The following is a 19,707-nucleotide window of genomic DNA, read 5'->3' on the forward strand; positions in this document are numbered from 1 at the left end:
GTCCTTTTGCTTTGTGCTCACATTGCTCTTCTTTTCCAGTTTAAACTGGAATCTTATTCAAGATATTTCCCCTTAATATTACCGTTTAAATTCTACAAGTTTTACTCTAAGCACTTCAACTTCATCTCACAAGTGCTGTTTCATTCACTCCGCTCAAAATGTGTTGTTTTTCAGCTGTTTTGAATTTCCCAAATATCTTTGTCCCCTGGCTCATTTATAGATCTGTGTGGCCTTGAACTCACAAAGATCTACCTACCTCTGCTTCCTGGGTGCTGGGACAAAGGTGTGCACCACCATACCTGGCCTTGTTTGTTTGTGTGTGTGTGTTCTTTTGTCTATTTTTTAGATAAACATTTTATTTATATGTGTGTATGAATGTATGAAGGTGCCCACAGAGGCCCTGGATCCCCTGAAGCTGGAATTACAAGTAGTTATGAGCCACACTGTGTGGGTGCTGGGACTGGAATAGAAGTCTGGTCCTCTGAAGAGCCGCAAGGACTTGAGGACTCGGCCACCTCTCCAGGCCCCAAGACTGATTCTTCACAGTTTGATCTTCGTACTTTACAGGCTCCAAGTTTGTCTTCTCCATGAACTCTGTGTTGGTTTGCAGCTTCATTACAGAGAAGAGACCGGGAGTGTGCTACGTCACGTAGCTCTGCCCAGGCCTTTTCCAGTAATACAGTATGTCTGTAGCATTGTTTCTTATCAAGATTGTGCTAATCCCATATAACTATGGCCTTTTAAAGAAAAATTCAAAGTATTTGTGAAGACTGACGTTTTCACTAATGAACACATTGTTTTTGCACAATGTGTGAGTTTTAAAGTCATTATATTGCATTTACTGCTCAGAAAACGTCAATTATATTTCTCCATATTGTTTCCTTGTTTTTTGAGACAGAGTCTCACAATGTACTCCAGATTGTCCTTGGATGAGCAGAAACTCTCCTGCCTCAGCCTTCCAATGTTGGGATTATGGGTGTGAGCCACTACATCTAGACTAAATTTTAAATGTTGTTAACATAAAAGTTTCTGTACCTTATTATCATTACAATGCCTTTAAGTTTTCATTACAGTTTTTATTTCTGTGGTGTGTGTGTGCCTGCATGAGTGCATGCATTCATGTGTATGTGTGTGTGTGTGTGTACATGCTGTGAGAGTTATAGTGTTAGGATTCTGCCCCCACTCCAGCTGCATGATCACACATGCACAGTTCAGGAGCTAAGCAAGGGGTCTTACATCTTACTTACATCAACAGTTCGCGCTGGTGAGTACGTGTGTGGTGGTCATGCAATCTGCGCATGTGTGGCGTAGCTCCATAAGCCCACCTGTTCCTTAAAAAGCCAGACACAGACTCCTCCTCTTCCTCTGCTCTGTTCTCTCCTGCCCCCCCCCCCTTCTCTGCTCCCTGCACGTGCTTCTCCCCCAGGCCTGGGTCTTTTGTGCGCCCCCTCTCCCCCAATAAAGCTCTGATGATACTGTGTTTTGTCGTGGCTCGTGCCTCATGACCTTTCTGCATGGTAACCAGCGCTGCTTATCATTGGTGCTGTTATGAGACAGTCTCTTCCAGAGCTCTGTGTCCAGGACTCTGCGACCCAAATCCTGTACTGCAGGGTATTGGACCTGCGACTTCCCACTGCACTTTTTCATTTGCCCAGCCTCGGGGCAACTCCTCACAACACACCCGCTAACCAGATTGGTGAGTTTCCCCTTTCTGATTCCCCATCATTTCCCGTGAATGTAGCCTGAGATATATTCCTTGTGCTGGACCACCCAGAGGTCCTCTGCTGCGTAACATGACACTCTCTTGACTAAGTATTGAATGCTGTCTGGACTCCCAGGGAGTCCTCTGGTATGTATGCCCAGCCCTTACCCCTTCTGTGATGGCGGCTTGGGTAATTTGTGCTGTTAATGCCGGTCCACAGACTGCCTATCCTCAAGGACACTTGAGATAGGAGCCTGGGATCCTGTTTGTTATTTTAATTTTTTTTTTTTCTTGGCTGCAGTCATGGGACATGGAGGCTTCTTCCACTCGACCTCTGACAAATGCCTTAAATATCCCCAGATACCAGTAAATTTGGCCACATAATGGCTGCTTGAACCCCAATATTTCACAGGATTATCTAACTTCTGCCAGCGAATGGACAAATGAAGAGAGTTACCTTATCCCCACACTTTTACCTAAGCTCTAAACCCTCCCTTTCTGATTCTGTCTCTCCTGCCCACCTGCATTCCTGAACCCAAGGAATCTCTGACTCCAACGAACCTTATCTTATCTGTTCTCTGGTACCAGATGGGCTGCTAAGCACAGACAGGTCTGGAAGCAGGCTAGGATGTGTGCAAATAAGTTTACAATCAGGATCACAATAATCTGGATGGCTCTTTAACCAGAAATCAGTTTACAGCCTGCCTCCTGGTGGGTCTTCTTAAAGCTGTCCTCAAACCATTGGGATCATAATAATCTGGATGGCTCTCTACCCAGAGATCAATTTACAGCCTGCCTCCTGGCAGGTCTTCCTGTCCTCAAGCCAGCAAACTATCAAAAAAAAAAAAAATTCAAGACACGGAATAAAATCCATCTCTTGTCTCCCAAAGCTCCCTGACCTTAGGGCTAAAACTTAAGCATCTGGAGAGCAAGGTTCCTGACCCCACAGGCAGAAGTGTTATCGGTAGCATTTAAAGTGTACCATGGGAGAGATGAAAAAAACCAAAAAAAAAAAAAAAAAAAAAAAAGAAAAGAAAAGAAACTGCCAAATGTTGGCACACACTATCCAACTAGCTCCCCAAAAGCTTCCAGGTCCCTGTTTTAAGTGTGGGAAAGAAGTCTAATGGGCTCCGACTTGCACCACTGCCCCACGGTGGGGCACCCATAGGGTCTTGCCCGAAATTATGCCAGAAGGGCCACTGGGCAGCTGACTGCCTCAGTGCCCCTAGCATCATGGGGCCATCAGGTCAGGACTGACTTCCTGGGCTTGACCTTCAGTACAACTGAAGCTGCCCGGTTCCCAGCCCGGCCACTCCCATCTCACACAGGGAACCCAGGGTAGTAGTAATAATATCTGGGCGACCTATTCCTTCTGGATACCGGAGCCACTTACTCAGTCCTGAGGGAGTTTTGGGGTCCCACCTCTTCTCATTTCCCTATTGTCGGGGTAGGAGGACAGCCTTACCCACCTCACCAGACTTAATTGTACTTTCAGGGTTACCTAATGGGAAGAGATTTTCCAGCTAAGGTAGGAGCTTTCATTTCATTTGCTCCCTCCATGTGCCTCACTCCAGACCAGTCTCACTCCAGACCAGTCAGCAGTGCTTCCCATGCACAGTGACACAGACAGGGCTCAGCTCTCAAGTTCCAGAGGACATCAGGATCCACTGCCTTGTCCCCAATTCCAGAAGAATGAGGTCTCACCCCACAAGCTTTTCTCTTCCTGGTTCCCTCTTCTTCCCCCCCCCCCCCCCCCCCGAGACAGGGTTTCTCTGTGTAGCTTTGTGCCTGTCCTGGAACTCACTCTGTAGCCCAGGCTGGTCTTGAACTCACAGAGATCTGCCTGGCTGTGCCTCCCGAGTGCTGGGATTAAAGGCATGTGCCACCACTGCCCAGCTTCCTTTTTCTAATTAACTACTCAACTAATTGTTACAGGATCACCACAAAGCTGGAGTCCAAGGACCATCACATATATACCCAGGTGGTAAAGGAACAGTAACAGTTAAAAGGTATTTACACTCCCATACCAAAAAGGATCTGGGTTCTGCACAAAAAAATCAGACTTTAATATAACCATCCGCTACTGTTAAATGCTCTCAGCAATTGATCACCTGTGTCTCCTGGATGCTAAACTAGTAAAGGAAACAGGTGCCTTAAAACACGTTAACACTAACCAATATAAGCAGAGTACCAAACAGTACAACGGTCACCAGCCCAAGACTTTAATTTTCTCATGGCTGATTCTTAATATGTTTAAATTTTTTTCCTAAGCTCCAGAAATTAGCTTAAACACATCTGACAGGTCAGATCTACTTCAAGGTAAGTACCAAACCCAAACTTTCCTGGTCTTGGGACCTCTATCACCCTGGGAACCCTCCCAAAGAAAAAAATTAAAATAATAATTCTTTTTTCTAAGCTTTTCTCTGTCTCACCAGTATCCTGTCAGACACAAAAGTAGCCAGAATGCCAAGCCAAGAAAGATGAACAGCTCCGAGGCAGCAGACGACAGCCCACCATCCCAAGATGCCTGTCTACCTCAGAACCCCCCTTTCCTACCCCCCAAGAGTCAACCAACACCCACCAAGTCAGCCGGAAGCAGTTTTTCTGGAAGAAACGATGCCCCTATTCCTGTTCACCTGCTTTTTTACAATAAGCAAAAAGTCTGGAATGTTAGGATTCTGCCCCCACTCCAGCTGTATGATCCTGCAGTTCAGGAGCTAAGCAAGGGGTCTTGCATCTTACGTTATCAGTGTGAGCTGGTGATTACGTATGTGCAGCATGGTCACACAATCTGCACCTGTGTGTGGCATAGCTCTGTAAGCCCATCTGTGCCTTAAAAAGCTGAACACAGACTCCTCCTCTTCCTCTGCTCTGTTCTCTCCTGCCCCCACTCTCTCTCTCTCTCTCTTTCCCTCTCTCTGCTCCCTGCACGTGCTTCTCCCCCAGGCCTGGGTCTTTTGTGCCCCCCTCCTCCTAATAAAGTTCTGATACTGGGTTTTGTCGTGGCTCGTGCCTCATGACCTTTCTGTATGGTAACCAGCACCGCTTATCATTTAACACAGAGAGGGCCACTTTCAGGACTCAGCTTTCTCCTTCCACCACATGGGACCCAGGAATTGAAGTTAAGTTGTCAGGCTTGACAAGCACCTTAACCCGCTGAGTTTAAGGTTAAAACCTTCCCTGATGGCCGGATCTGGTGGCATAGGCCTGTACTCCCAGCATGTGGGAAGTGGAGGCAGGAGCAGGGAGTAAGAAGTCATTCCTGGCTATGTAGGGAGTTCCAGGAAGGCCTAGCCTACAGAGTGAGATCCTGTAGACTGTGGTTTCCCAGGCCTAGAAGGGTTTGAAGAAGCCCCTGTCGAAGGCTGTGATCTTCTGGAGGCGATGGGAATGTCTTAGCATGATTATAACTGCACATCATTGCTGGATATAAAACTCTGAATATATGAGTGAATATAGTAGGGTATGTAAAGTCTATCTCAATAAAGCTGTTTAAAAAATGATCATGGCTTCTGTCTTGGCCATGCTCACTTGCATCACTCACTCTGATGATGCCAAGTTCTGTGCTGTGAGCAGTCTTTTGGAGAGGACCCTGTAACTCAGAACAGAAGGCTTACACTGGCAACCCAATGAGTGACCTTGACATAAATTTTCATGCCTCAGGGAAGCTTTTCAAGGGCTCAGCCCTGGTCAACAGCTTGACTACAGCCTCAGGAGCATTCCTGAGTCAGAGCTGCCCAGCTGTGCTTGTCCAGATGCTGGCCTGAAAGACCATGTGAGATGATGTTTGTTATGAAGGTGCTTGATTTTGAGATAGTCACTACACAGCAACAGACAATACAAGTTACCCATCCCTTTAAGACAGAAATTTCTTAATATTTAATAGTTTAATAATTTCTATATAATATTTAATAGTTTCTTGTTATTACTTTTCTGGTGTATTATATACCGCTGATGAAATGTGCACTGAAATACAGGGCAAAATGTTTGTTTTGTGGTGCTGGGATCAAATCTGGGACCTTATGATGCTAGCTACCTCCAACCCCCAACACAGAATTTTTTAACAATTAGAGCCTTATAATCATAAATGTTTCTAGAGAGACATCAATAGAGCATGGTAGTCAACACTGGCAATCCCAGCACTCAGGAAGCTGAGGCAGGAAAATGGCCTTGAGTTCAAGGCCACTATGGACTACAGAGTGAGTCTGCCTCTCAAAACACCAAAAATAAAAGTGAAGTGAGTGGGGCATGCAAAGAGGATGGACCAATAAAAGTCAAGCAAAGCACACAAAAAATTCTCTTGAAGACAGAATTCAGGGGCAAGTACGATGACAGAACACGGGAGGGTCTTCAGTGTCTTCTGTTGGAGATGGACCTTAGGGCCTTCTATGTTCTAGGCGAGTGCTTTACTAGTGAGCCACACCCCCATCTGTTGGTACTTTTAATGGATCTCAAATTTAGATCCTATTATGTTTAGTTTACTTTAGACAGTCTCATTGAGTACCCGCACTGGCCAGGAATTCATAGAGATTCACTTCCCTCTATCAGATAGATATTTTTGTTTGTTTCTGTGTTTGTTTTGTTTTTCAAGACAGGGTTTTGAGGGATAATCTTTTGTACACTGTGAAGATGTGCCACTGCCACGTCTGATTGGTTTAATAAAGAGCTGAATGGCCAATAGCTAGGCAGGAGAGGATAGGCAGGACTTCCAGGAAGAGATAGGAACTCTGGGAAGAAGAGAAGCTAAGATTGACCAGCCAGACATGGAAGATATGGGACACATGATACTGCACAGAGGTAATGAGTCATGTGTCAAAATGTAGATTAACGTTAATGGGTTAATTTAAGTTCTAAGAGCTGGTCGGGAACAAGCTTTCATAATAAGAAGTCTCCATGTCATTATTTGGGAGCTGGTTGGAAGTCCAAAGAAAGACCAGCTACAACAGAGTTTCTCTGTGTAACAGCTCTGGCTGTCCTGGAACTCCCTCTGTAGGCCAGGCTGGCCTCAAACTCACAGAGATCTGCCTGCCTCTGCCTCCTAAGTGCTGGAATTAAAGGTGTGCGCCACCACTGCCAAGTCCATTATTTTAAAGAGTTAATTTGTGTGTGTGTGTGTGTGTGTGTGTGTGTGTGTGTGTGTGTGACATGTGCAGTGCCCACAGAGGTCAGAACAAGGTGTTGGATCTCCTGAAGTTGGAGTTACAGGTAGTTATATACTACTTGACTTTGGTGCTAGGACCAAACTCTGGTCCTCTGTAAGCCCAAAGTGCTTTCAACAGCTGAGCCATCTCTCTAGACCCTGGAATTCCACTAGAAAGCAACACAGGTGTGGGCACATGGATCAGTCAGCCAGTAAATTAACTGCTGTACAAATACAAGGACCTGAATTCTCATCCTCAGGACCCACATAAAAGCTGGCTGTGCCGTTGTGCATCTGTAACTCTAGTTCTGGGCAAGCAAAGATGGGGGACCTGAGCTCGATGGTCAGCCAGTCTAGCTGAAACAGCAAGTTCCAAGTTCACTGAGAAACCCAGTCTCAAAAACTGGAGTGGATTGGACTGGAGAGATGGCTCAGAGGTTAAGAGCACTGACTGTTCTTCCAGAGGTCCTGAGTTCAACTCCCAGCACCCACATGGTGCCTCACAACCATCTCTGATGCCCTCTTCTGACATGCAGACAAAATACTGTATACATAAATAAATAAATCTAATTTTAAAAAGTCCCCAAACTAAAACAAATTGTTTTTTTTTTTTTAAAAAAAAAAATGGAGTGGATCTGGGCATGGTGACACATGCCTTTAATCTTAGCACTTAGGAGGTATAAGTGGATGGAGCTCTGAGTTCAAGACCAGCCTGGTCTACATAGTGAGTTCCAGGATAGCCAGAACTACCTAGAGAGACCCTGTCTCAAAACAACAAAAAATAAATACATAAAACAATGTTTTTTGCAGGGGGAGAGTATTGTGTGATATTTTGTTTGTGATCTAATAAAGCTTGCTTGGAGATCAGAGGGCAGAGCTAGCCACTTGTTAACCATAGAGGCCAGGTGGTGGTGACTCCGCCTTTAATCCCAGCACTTGGGAGGCTCATGCCTTTGATCCTAGCACAATCGGGAGATGGAGGCAGGAACATAAAGCAGATGGAGACAGGATCTCTGCTCATTCAGTCTGAGGATTCACAGAGGTAAGAAGTCTCCAGTGGCTGCTGCTCTGCTTCTCTGGTCTTTCAGGTTATTACCCCGATATCTGACTCCTGGCTTTAATTGATAAGACTAATTAGTATCATGCCTCAGGGAAGTGCTTGCTCTCCAAGTGTGTTGACATGAGTTCAAATCCTTAGCTGGCCTGGACACAGCAAGTCTGTAACCCTGCAACTCTACAGTGAGATGGGAAGAAGCACACACAGGAGGGTCCCTCCCTGAAGCACACAAGCCGACGGACCTGCTGTAGGCCATGGCAGAACATGCCAAGTAGGAGGTGAAGGCTGGTTCCTGGGACTTGCCTCTAACCTCTACACACATGCCATGGCACATTCCCACACTCCTACATGAATATGTATACACAGACTCATATTAAAAATAAAATCCTTTTGCCAAACACTTCTAATTTTTCTTGATGGAATGCTTATTCCTAGCCAAGCAGAGTGGTGCACACCTGTAATCCCACCATTTGGGAAGTGGAACTACTAGTTCAAGGTCATGTTCAACCACACTGCAAGGTCAAAACCAGCCTGGGCTACAAGAAACCCTTTGTAAAAGAGAGAAGAAAGAGAGGGAGGGAAGAAGACCAACACAAACAAAACGTTTGCCTCCCATTACTGGAAGTTGAACCTGTGTCTCTTGAACCAGACTTTGATTTTGAGTACCCTGTGGAATGTCTTCTAAGTGTCCCAACAGTTCCTCACACTCAGTGCGTCCACACTGAGCTCTTTATCTGCCTCATCTCCTGTCCTAAACAACCCAACCTGTTTTCCCTGTTACGTCATGGTTTTCTAAGCTAGAAACCTTACCTGTGAATATTTCTGTCTCCCTCTTCCACTGACCACACACCACACCTGAGCATTCCCTACATTGCCTCCATGTCTCTCCTCCCACGTGAGCACACTGCTGTCTCCTGGAACTCACCTCTGCCCTGAACCCCTGAGGCAGCCTTCCACTTTGCTTTCAGAACTCTTCCCTGGCTTACAGTGGAAGCTGTAGCTAATTCTTCCATACCAGGGGCTCCGGCCAGATCATTGCCTGCTTACAGCCTCCTCAAGAGAGGAATACTCCTCACCTGGGCACTCAATATATTTTCACCTGTGTTACCTGGCCTCTCGATTTCTTCCCACAGTCTAACTAAATCGCTTTCCTGAGCACTCCCCAGGGTCCTCTATTAGTCCATTAATAAAGCTTTTATTACAACTATTGTTTTGTGCACATGGAGGGAAGGCACACGCCAGGGTGCATGTGTAGAGGTCAAAGGACAGGTTGAGGGAGTAGGTTCTCTCCTTCTGCTCTGTGTGTCCTTAGGATGAAGCTCAGATCACCAGGTTTGATGGCAGGCACCTTCACCCAAGAAATCATCTCACTGATACCCTTAGCTCATTTTCTGTGCCTGTAACAGAACATCAGAGAGTGGATAATGTGTAATCTATATAATACATAAAGAGAAGATTTTGTGGGGGCACTCCATTGTGTAAATATATAACATTTTCTTTATCCCATTCTTCGGTTGAGGGACATCTAGGTTGTTTCCAGGTTCTGGCTATTAGGAATCAAGCTGTTATAAACATAGTTGAACAAATGTCCTTGTGGTAGGATGAGGCATCTTTTAGGGATATGCCCACGAGTCGCATAGCTGGATCTTGAGGTAGATCCATTTCTAGTTTTCTGAGGAACCATCATATTAATTTTCTTAGTGGTTGTACAAGTTTGCACTCCCACGAGCAATGGAGGAGTGTTTCCCTTGCTCCACATTCTGGCCAGCATAAGCTGTCATTTGTGCTATTGATCCTAGCCATTCTGACAGGCTAACTTGAGGCTCAAGCCGTGAATGGGAGCACATGACCGACACTTCCTGGATGGCCAGGATCTGGAAGCTTAATGGCTCAGAGACCTAGGGTAGAATCAAACATGACTGTCCAAAATAATAATAATAATGTCATAATGATATTCTGCTATACTGATAGATCTGCCCCTAGCCCAATGGTCATTAGAGAGGCTTCCTTCAGCAACTGATGTGAGCAGATACTGATACCCACAGCCAAACATTAGGAAGTACTTAGGAATACCTGCAGAAGGGGTGGAGGAAGGATTGTGGAGCCAAAGGGGTCTGGGACACCAAGAGAAAGCTGCCCACAGAATCAGCTCATAGGGACTCAAAGAGACTGAAGCAGCAACTGTGGAGCCTCCATGGCTCTGCACTAGGCCCTCTGCATATACATTATGGTTGTGTAGCTTGGGTTTTTTGTGGGACTCCTATCAGAGGGAGTGGGCATGTCTCTGACTCTTCTGCCTGCTCTTGGGACCCTTTTCCTCCTACTCTGTTGCCTCAGCCAGCCTTGTTATTAGGCCTTGTATCTAGTCTTACTGTATCTTGTTATGCCATATTGGGCTGATATCATTGAGAGGCCTGCTCTTTTTTGAATCTTAGGGAGAGGGGAAGGAGATCCAGGAGGAGGGGAGGAAGGGGAGGCTGGGGTCAAGATGTATTGTATGAGAGAATAAAGAAAAAGGAAATCTGTCTACTCCTGCCACCCCCCTCTCTTGCTCTCACTATTATGAATATTCTGTCCCCCTTCCCAACCTTTATGTTAAAGCTTTAATTCCTAGAGTAGCCGTATTTGGAGATAAGGCCTCTAAAGAACTGAAGATAAATTGGGTTTGAGAATGGGACCCGTAGACCTAATCCAATGAGCATACTCATTACCCCATTAACAAAGCTAGTACTTTCCACCTATGAACGTCTAAACAATGGCACTAGGCTCCCAATACTAGATTTTCTCTCTGAGCTCCAAGTGACCTCTGTGAAGTTGTGACTGAGCACACCAGTTTGATTTGTTTGGCTGTTTAAGTGTTGATTTTTGCATGTGGTGGGAGTTCTCTTCCAACAAAGACAGAAACTCAAGCCAGGGTTCTGGAGGCAGGAACCTGATGCAGAGGCCATGGAAGAGTACTGCTTACTAGCTTGCTGCTCCTGGCTTGCTCAGCTTGCCTTATTACAGCACCAAGCACCACCAGCCCAGGAGTGGTATCACCCTAGTGAGCTGGGCCCACCTACATCAACTGTCAATCAAGAAAATGCACTACAGGTTTATAGGGCTCTCTCCTCCTCCATAGCTTCATTCCTTGGGCACTCTGCCAAAACTTGTGGGGGACACAGCTTCCCCCATCCCCACTCTGCCTTCTTTGGAGTCGGCTAGCTATACCTAGAAACACTCTCTACAGGATCCCCAGTGGCCATATGTGGTAGGGACTCAGGTAGGTAAATCACACTGTTTTTCCTGTCCTCATTTGTGAACTTTCCATTCTCATGTTCAGTCCAATAACAACCTTCTTACAAGCCCCTCCCTTTCTTACAGGCCCCTCTCCTTCTTATAAGTCCTTCCTTTTTTTACAGGCCCCTCCCCTTCTTACAGGCCCCTCCTCCCACCTCCCCTCCATTCACTGGAGACTCCCACTCTTTATTCAGACCCAGGGTCTCCCTAACCTTTGTGCCCCATCTCTCCAGACAATTCACTGCACCCTACTTGCAGGATTCCCTCTTCTTACCCCTCAACTCCCTGTGGATCCTGACTCTAGGTGTGAACAGGATCCGCCTAGCTCTTCCCTCAAGCTTCTCAGTCTGTTCACCTAGCCAACCTCTATTCCTCTCTGACACTTACCAACCTGCAGAGGCACTCCCTAACCTGCCACCCACAGCCATCACACAGTCCTAAGCTCCAGAGGGCAACAGAAACCAAAGAACAGAGCACCCACCCAACAAAGACCAGATGTCAATGCCTAAAATAACCTCACCATCCCAACCTAGAAGCCTAGACACTAGCATAAAAAAAAAAAAATCACTAGCAGCCAAGACAAGACCTCTCCCCTAGAACCCAGTGGCCCTGCTGTAGTAGACCTGAGAAATATAACTGCAGCACGAGACAAGGATTTCAAAAGAATGATAGAATGTGCTCAAGGACCTTAAAGAGGGTATGAGTGAATCCGTTAATGAAGTCCGTGAAAACACAATCAGTGGAATGAAATGAAAACAGCTCAAGACATGTCAGAAGAAAACCCAAACATGTTAAATGTTAAGAGGTCAAAAAGCCTCAGAGGCAGCCTTACCAACAGGATACAAGAGATGGGAGAGATCTCAGGCATTGAAGACATGATAGAAGAAATGGTTACTTCCACCAAAGAAGACGTTAAATCTAAAAACGTTCAGGCACAAAACATTCAGGAAATCTGGGATACTAAGAAGATGAAATTTATGCATTATAGGAATAAAGGAAGGAGAAGAAACCCAGGCCAGAGGTAAAGAAAATATTTTCAGCAAAATCATGTCTTGGTCAGTGTTCTATTGCTGTGAAGAGACACCATGACCACAGCAGCTCTTATAAAGGAAAGCATTTAACTGGGGCCTTGCTTACAGTTCAGAGGTGTACTCCACTGTCATCATAGCAGGGAGCACGACTTTCCCAGAACTACGGACTTCGATGGATTAAGTCTTTATTTTCATTTTGGCAGGTGATGCTGTCAACATGCTGAGTTTTACAGCCTGAATGACACTTCCATCATGGAATCAGGCGTGTTAAAGAGGCCCTGTCCTATTCCCCACTGATCTTAGTGAATGAGACAAATTGTGGACTCATTCCTTTAAGGAGGTGTAGTTACTCCTAAGGACCGTTGATTTTAATGAACTGATACAAAACTGGCCTTATAGTGTAAGATGGTGCCCCACTGTTAATCCAATCAAAATGAGAATTAAAGGCCCAGCCGGTGTTGATAGCAGAATAGTTTGCCAGGGGACCAAGAGAGCAGAGACTGGTACCAATGATCTGATTCATGCCTTTGTTTCTTTTTCTCTTTGGTTGAGATTTTCCCCAACCATGGCAAGATTTTTTTTTAATTACTCCTGATTGATTAACATAGAAAGACAGGCTTCTCTCAAAGCCACACATGGTCTCCTTTACCTCCTGAGAAGTAAGTCTGAGCTCCAATCCCTGTGGAGCACAAGGGCCGAGTGTCTAAGCGGAACCAGCGAGCGTGGCCAGTTTCTAGCTGGGAATGATTAACCCGATCCCCAGGGTCCCTTCTTGTGGCATGGAATCTGATCTCCCAAGTTCTCCCTGTTTCCCAAAGGCCACAATCGTTTTAAAGGAATTTTCCAGGAAGCTTCAGTTTCACAGCCCCAGTTCTTGCCATGGAAATTCTCCTGTTCCTGGGAACTAGGGGGCCCAGCTGTAGGGCATGAATAGAACTGTAAACTCTGTATTTCTGTCTCACAAGATAGACTCCCACATCCTCCCTTTCTCCAATGTAGACACTTCAAGTGGGCACCAGTAAGCAAAGGTGGAGATGAATACGAGTTGCTGGTGTGTAACCACACTAGATAATACCTCCTCTGTACCTGTCTTCCTCAGTTCCCAGGTCCAGGCCTGTGAGTGGTGGGTACTGGACCATGACTCTGTATTCATACCAAACAGAAGACTCAGGAGGAGGTAGAGGGCAGGCAATGGAAGGGCCTGGGGCCTGATGGAACTTTAATTTTAATGGGTCCATAGTCCGGAGACAGTCCCTTTGGCAGCAGATCTGTGGCTTCTGCTTTCTTGACCTGGGTGTGGTGGATCCGGTGTAACATTAGCTTCCTTCACCACCATAGACGTGGAGGAACCACCTTGCAGGGTTCTTTCCAGGTTAGTTCCAGTGCCCGTTAGGCTACCTGCTTGACCCAGATGCTATCACTGAACTCAAACGAGGAGAAAGTAGTGATGGACTCGGAGATCGGCTGAGTCTCTCAGTCCAGTGAATAGTGTGTATGGACTAGAGGGCCCGTGGTGACTTGGGAAAGGAATGGTTAGGGAGCTGCCAACTGCTGGTCTCTGAGCCTGGGAAGCAGTGGGGGAGCTCTTCCCAACATAATCTCATAGCAGGTAAATCCCTGCCTATACAGGGCTCAGGGTGCCCAAAACAAAGCAAAGGAAGGACATCTCTTCACCCTTTGCTGGACTCCGGGACACAGTCATTAGACAGCGGTGTTCTGGTGTTCCTTGGAGAAGGGCCTCAGTGACACGGGGTGCTGTGAGTATATGATCTTGACCCAGTGTTAACTTCATTGTGTTGTTTGTTTGTTTGTTTTTCATTAGACTAGTAGTAGCTGGCACATCTCTTAGACAGGTGGGCGGGCCATCCTGTGGCTTCCGGATCCGGTCATTTGAATGGTTATGTCACAGTGCATTTCCATGGGCCCAAAGTTTTGGTTAAAACGCCCTTTGTAAGCCATCTGTTTCCTGGGCAAACCGATGAAAAGGTTTTGAGGCATCTGGACGTGCTAGGGCTAGAGCTGAAGTCAGAACTGGTTTTAAAGCCTCAATATGCCTTTTGTTTAGTCTCAGTCCAGATTAGGGCCTTGGTGCCCACCCACTTTGTGCTGGTGTATAGAGGCCTCGCTATTTCCACAAACTAGTATCCAGAGGCAGCGATACCCAGCTGCACCCAGGAACTCTCGAACCTGTGTCTTAGTCTTTGGAGCTGGGATCTGAAGGACGGTGGCAATCCTACTGTGAAACAGGCTCCTTTTGCCTCCCCTCAGCTTGTAGCCAAGACAGGCAGCCTCTGATGCACAAAGCTGGGCTTCCTTAGCTGGCATTCTGGAGCCCAAGGTCTGTAACTCCTGCAGAAGTTCCTCAGTGGCCCTTTATAATCTGTTTTCCCAGAAAACCTCTGACCGAAGCAAGAGGTCAACACTTATTGTCTCATCAAACAAGGCTGGAGAATTTTTAAATCTTGAGGGCAACCTAGTCCATGTAAGCTGCCCACTGTAACCTCCCTCTGGGTCTTTTCATTCAAAAGCAAAAATGGGTTGACTCACCTCTGCCAATGTGAGGCTGAAGAATCATCTTTCTGGTCCACAACAGTGTACACCTGTTTCTCTGGAAGAATCATACTCATGAGAATCAGAGGTCTCAGGTTTCTCCACAGGCAGGAGAGATGTATTCCACAGTGACTGGCAGGGCATCAGGATGCCTGTCTCTCTAAGCCAGGCAATATGAACTGCAATTTCCTTTTTGTTTCCAGGCTTATTAGGTACTTTTAATCTAGACAGGGGTAGTTGAACTGATTAGTTGAGCAACTATAAGAACGGGGTTGGGCCAGTCCTGTGGGGATTGTTTCTGCCCAACCTCCCGGGAATCTTTGTTGTCAATCTGAGAGATATAGTCCAGCTATATCTTTTAACTGGGGACAGAATTTTCAGCTAGGAGATTTTCTTCTAACAGGGAAAGATACCAAAATTTTGCTAGGTATCTGTAAGTCTAACTTGTCCTATATCAGAGAAGGTGATGTTGGCTTTCAGTTTATGCAAAAGGTCTTGTCCCAATCAGTTCCCTGTTGTTAAACACTCAAAGGGTATTAACTGGGACCTATGTATAGCTTTACATTTTTCTAACTTTTATGACTTGTTTTTCCTAATATCTGGAACCATCTGGGTGACAAAGGAAATTTTTTTTTTTCCGGTTTTTCGAGACAAGGTTTCTCTGTGTAGCTTTGCGCCTTTCCTGGAACTCACTTGGTAGTCTAGGCTGGCCTCGAACTCACAGAGATCTGCCTGGCTCTGCCTCCCGAGTGCTGGGATTAAAGGCGTGCACCACCACCGCCCGGCGACAAAGGAAATCTTTTTAGAAGCTGTCTTTACTCCTTCTAAAAAAGACCTAGCGAACTTTGTTTAAAGTCTCCGTGGACAGTGTTGGACAGAAGGGAAAATCCATTCTGTCCAGGCTGCATTGTCTAACAGTGATCCTCCTGACTGGCCCTGGAGAGGTTTTTCTACTGTTTTCAGAGAATGGCGGGCTTTGAGTTTTCCAGCTACATGGCTCATTGGTTGAAAAGGTGACATAAATCATGAAAGAGGTGACATAATTCCTCCCCTCCCCTTCCTGGGGTTGCTTAGAGCAGGCGGAGGTGGCAGAAGTAGAATGTGTGTGCATTCCCCTTAGATGGCAGGGAGCCCTGGATGAGAGGCCCAGCCCCTCCCCGCCTCCACACCCTGGCTGAGCAGGAGTCTAGCAACAATACAGGCAAGTGCTCCTGCTCCCAGGGTGGGACAGGTAGAGGGATTTTGGGGTTTTGTTTGTTTGGTTTTTCGTTTCTCTGAGTAACCTGGCAGGCCAAAAGGATTCAGGTGCCCAGCAGGAGGGAGCACTTGTCTTCAGCTGATCTTACCAGAGCAAGTCACTGGTCAATACCAGGAGACAGAACTGACAGAAGCACAGAGACACGCAGTAAAGACAACCAGGGGTGTTCACCACACATTCATACAACTGGACATATGGGGGATTCTCATAACATCTCACATGGGTCCTAGATGCTGAATCAGTGGCTGTGGCCATCCTCTCCAATGTGTCCAAACAGAAGGCACCTTAAGCAGACTTACCTCAGAGGTGACAGATTTTCTAATTTGTTTCCTTTTAGGGTAGAAGTGTCCTCAGAAGTGTTAGGTAGCGATTGATCAAAGTGAGTACTGGGGGCCTAGAACATTCCAGGTTGTGCACCTCAGAAAAGTCCCTTGACTACCACATTCTTCCCCACTCCAAGAAGCTCTGAGACTCCCAGTGTCTTGAGGTCTGGTCTCTGGGAATCTCGGTGGGGCCTCCATAAATGTTGTGGGATGTCCATCAGAGAATACTACTTGGATATATATTTAGTCAATAGAAACAAGGTAGTGTAGCCATTTTAATATCTGACAGAATTAGTTCAAACCAAAACTAGTCAGAAGAGATAGGGAAGGACACTACACACTCATCAAAGGAAAATCCACCAAGAGAATATTGTAATTCTAAACATCTACATACCATACACAAGGGCACCCTAGTTTATAAAAGAAGCACTACTACAGATAAAATCACATATTGACCCTCACACAATGATAGTGGGAGACTTCAATATCCCACTCTCTCCAATATACAGGTCATCCAGACAAAAACTAAACAGAGAAATGCTGAAGTTAAATAATGCCATAAATCAAATGGACCTAGCAGACATTTACAGAACATTTCACCCAAATATAAAGGAATAAAACTTCTTCTCAGTAGATCATGGAACTTCCTCCAAAATTTGTTGTGTGGTATTCACCAGAGAAGACTGCTCACACATGGGTTTAAGTCAATAGGAAGTCTTTATTAGCCAGCCAGTGACTATACTGGGTGTTCAGGATCCCCAGTGTAGCACTGAGCCTTTTTCAGGGTGAGCTTTTGAGCACAAAAACCATGTTCTTTGTTTACATACTTCAGTTAATAAGAAAAGTTATCTAGAAAAAGAACTACAGAAGCTAAAAAGCAAGGCTAGTACATATGGAGACTTTGCCAGAGCTATATGGATTTTGATGGATTAGGCCTTTGTTGAGTTTAGTAGGTGGCGCTGTCTACATGATAAGTTTTACAGCCTAAATGGTACCTGTCATGGAATCATGTTGTGCTAAGGTCTGGGGCCCTGTCACAAATTGACCACTTACTTGGACACAAATAAGTCTCAACAGATTCAATAAAATTGAAATAACACCCTGCATCCTATTTAACCACCACAGATTAAAGATGAATATCAACTACAACAGAAAATTTAAAAACTCATGGAAACTGAACAACTCACTACTGAATGAAAAATAGATTAAGACAGAAATTAAGGAAAGTAAAACCTTTTTAGAACTGAGTTAAATGAAAGCATAACATATGTAAACAAAGGTGGGTCTAAGAGGCAAGCCCATAGCACAAGGCTACATAAAAAAATGAAGAGACTTTTACATTAACAACTTAACGGCACACCTGACAGATCCAAACAAAATGAAGAAATAATGCCCAAAAGGAATAGATGGCAAAAAATAATCAAATTATGGGCTGAAATCAATAAAATAGAAACAAATAAGAAATTTACAAAGAATCAATGAAATGAAGAGTTGGTTCTTTGAGAAAATCAGTAAGATTTGTAAACCTTTAGCCAAATTAACTAAAAGATGGAGAGGAAAGATTCAAATTAATAAAATTAGAGACAAAGAGAGGCACATCACAACAGACACTGAGGAAATGTAGATTATAAGGACATACTTAAAAAAATCTGTATGCCACCAAACTGGAAAACCTAAAATAAATGGATAATTTCCTGGATATATACAACCTACCAAAGTTAAATCAAGATCAGATATGCTACTTAAGCAGACATATAACCCCAGTAAAATAGAAACAGTAATTAAAAGTGTCCCCCCTCCTCAAAAAAAAAAAAAGCCCAGGTCCAGATGGACTCAGTGCAGAATTCCACCAGAACTTCAAGGAAGAACTAATGTCAACACTTCTCAAACTATGTCACAGAAGAGAAACAGAAGGAACACTGCCTAATTTTTTACAATGAAGCCATAATTACCCCGATACCTAAACCACACACAGATCCAACAAAAAAAGAAAATTACAAACCAATTTCCCTGATGGACATAGATGCAAAAATTCTCAATAAAATACTTGCAAACAAAATCCAAGAACACATCAAAAAGATCATCCACCATGACCTAGTGGGTTTCAACCCAGAAATACAGGGATATTTCAACATTTGTATATTAATAAATGTAAGCCATCATATAAACATACTAAAGACAAAAACCAGATGATCATCTCATTAGATACAGAAAAGGACTTTGTCCAACACCCCTTCATGATAAAAGTCCTGGGGAGACTAGGGATACAAGGGCCATACCTCAACATAATAAAAGTGATTTGCAGCAAGCCAATAGCCAGTATCAGCTTAAATGGAGAGAGACTCAAAACATTTCCCCTAAAGTAAAAAAAAAAAAACATGACAAGGTGTCCACTCTTTCCATGCCTATTCAACATAGTACTTGAAGTCTTAGTTAGAGCAATAAGACAACTGAAAGAGACCAAGAGGATACAAATAAGAAGAGAAGTTAAAGCATCTTTATTTGTAGATCATATGATTGTATACATAAGTGAGCTCAAAAATCCACCAGGAAACTTCTACAGCTGATGAACATTTTCAGCAAAGTAGCAGAATACAAAATTAGCATGCAAAAACCAATAGGCGTCCTATTTACAAAAGTCAAATGGACTGAAAAAGAAATCAGGGAAACAAAACGCTTCACAATAACTTACAAAAAGTATCTTGAGGTAACTCTAACCAAGCAAGTGAAAGACTTGTATAGTAAAATCTTTAAGACATTGAAGAAAGAATCTGAAGAGGATAACAGAAGATAGAAAGATCTCCCATGCTCATGGATTGGTGGGATTAATATAGTGAAAATGGCCACCCTACCAAAAGCAATCTACAGATTCAATGCAATTGCCATCAAAATTCCAATACAATTTATCACAGATCTGGAAAGGACAATTTTCAGCTTCATATGGAAGAATAAAAAACCCAGAATGGCTGAAACAAGCCTGAATGATAAAGAGCTGCTGGAGTATTACTATGCTCATTCTCCAGAGCTATGGTATTGGCTAAAAAAACAGACAGGTTTATCAGTGGAATTGGAGACCCAGACATAAATTCACACTCATGAACACCTGATTTTTGATTTAAAAAAAAAGCCAGAAATACACACTGGAAAAAAAGATTGCATCCTCAACAAATGGTACTGGTCAAACCATGTTTGCATGTAGAAGAATGCAAATAGATCCATGTTTATCACTCTTCACAAAACTTAAGTCCAAATGGATCAAAGACCTCAACATAAACCTGATACTCTGAACCTGAGAAGGAAAGTGGTAAGTAGCCTTGAACTCATTGGCACAGGGAAAGACTTTCTGAGCAAAACATCATTAGCACAG

The 19,707-nt window shown here is 44.5% G+C and overlaps 1 protein-coding gene across 1 annotated transcript in view; it reads left to right on the forward strand.

Annotated features, from left to right (window-relative positions):
* Nucleotides 1-7,761: 7,761 nt before the first annotated feature.
* Clta (clathrin light chain A) overlaps nt 7,762-19,707 on the forward strand; it is a 37,486-nt gene continuing 25,540 nt past the window's right edge. The window contains exon 1 of the mRNA XM_059254239.1: nt 7,762-7,884. The gene's annotated coding sequence lies outside the window, so the exon portion shown is untranslated. The remainder of the gene's footprint in view (nt 7,885-19,707) is intronic.

This window comes from Peromyscus eremicus, chromosome 2 (genome assembly GCF_949786415.1).
Source record: "Peromyscus eremicus chromosome 2, PerEre_H2_v1, whole genome shotgun sequence".
Classification (NCBI taxonomy): domain Eukaryota; kingdom Metazoa; phylum Chordata; class Mammalia; order Rodentia; family Cricetidae; genus Peromyscus; species Peromyscus eremicus.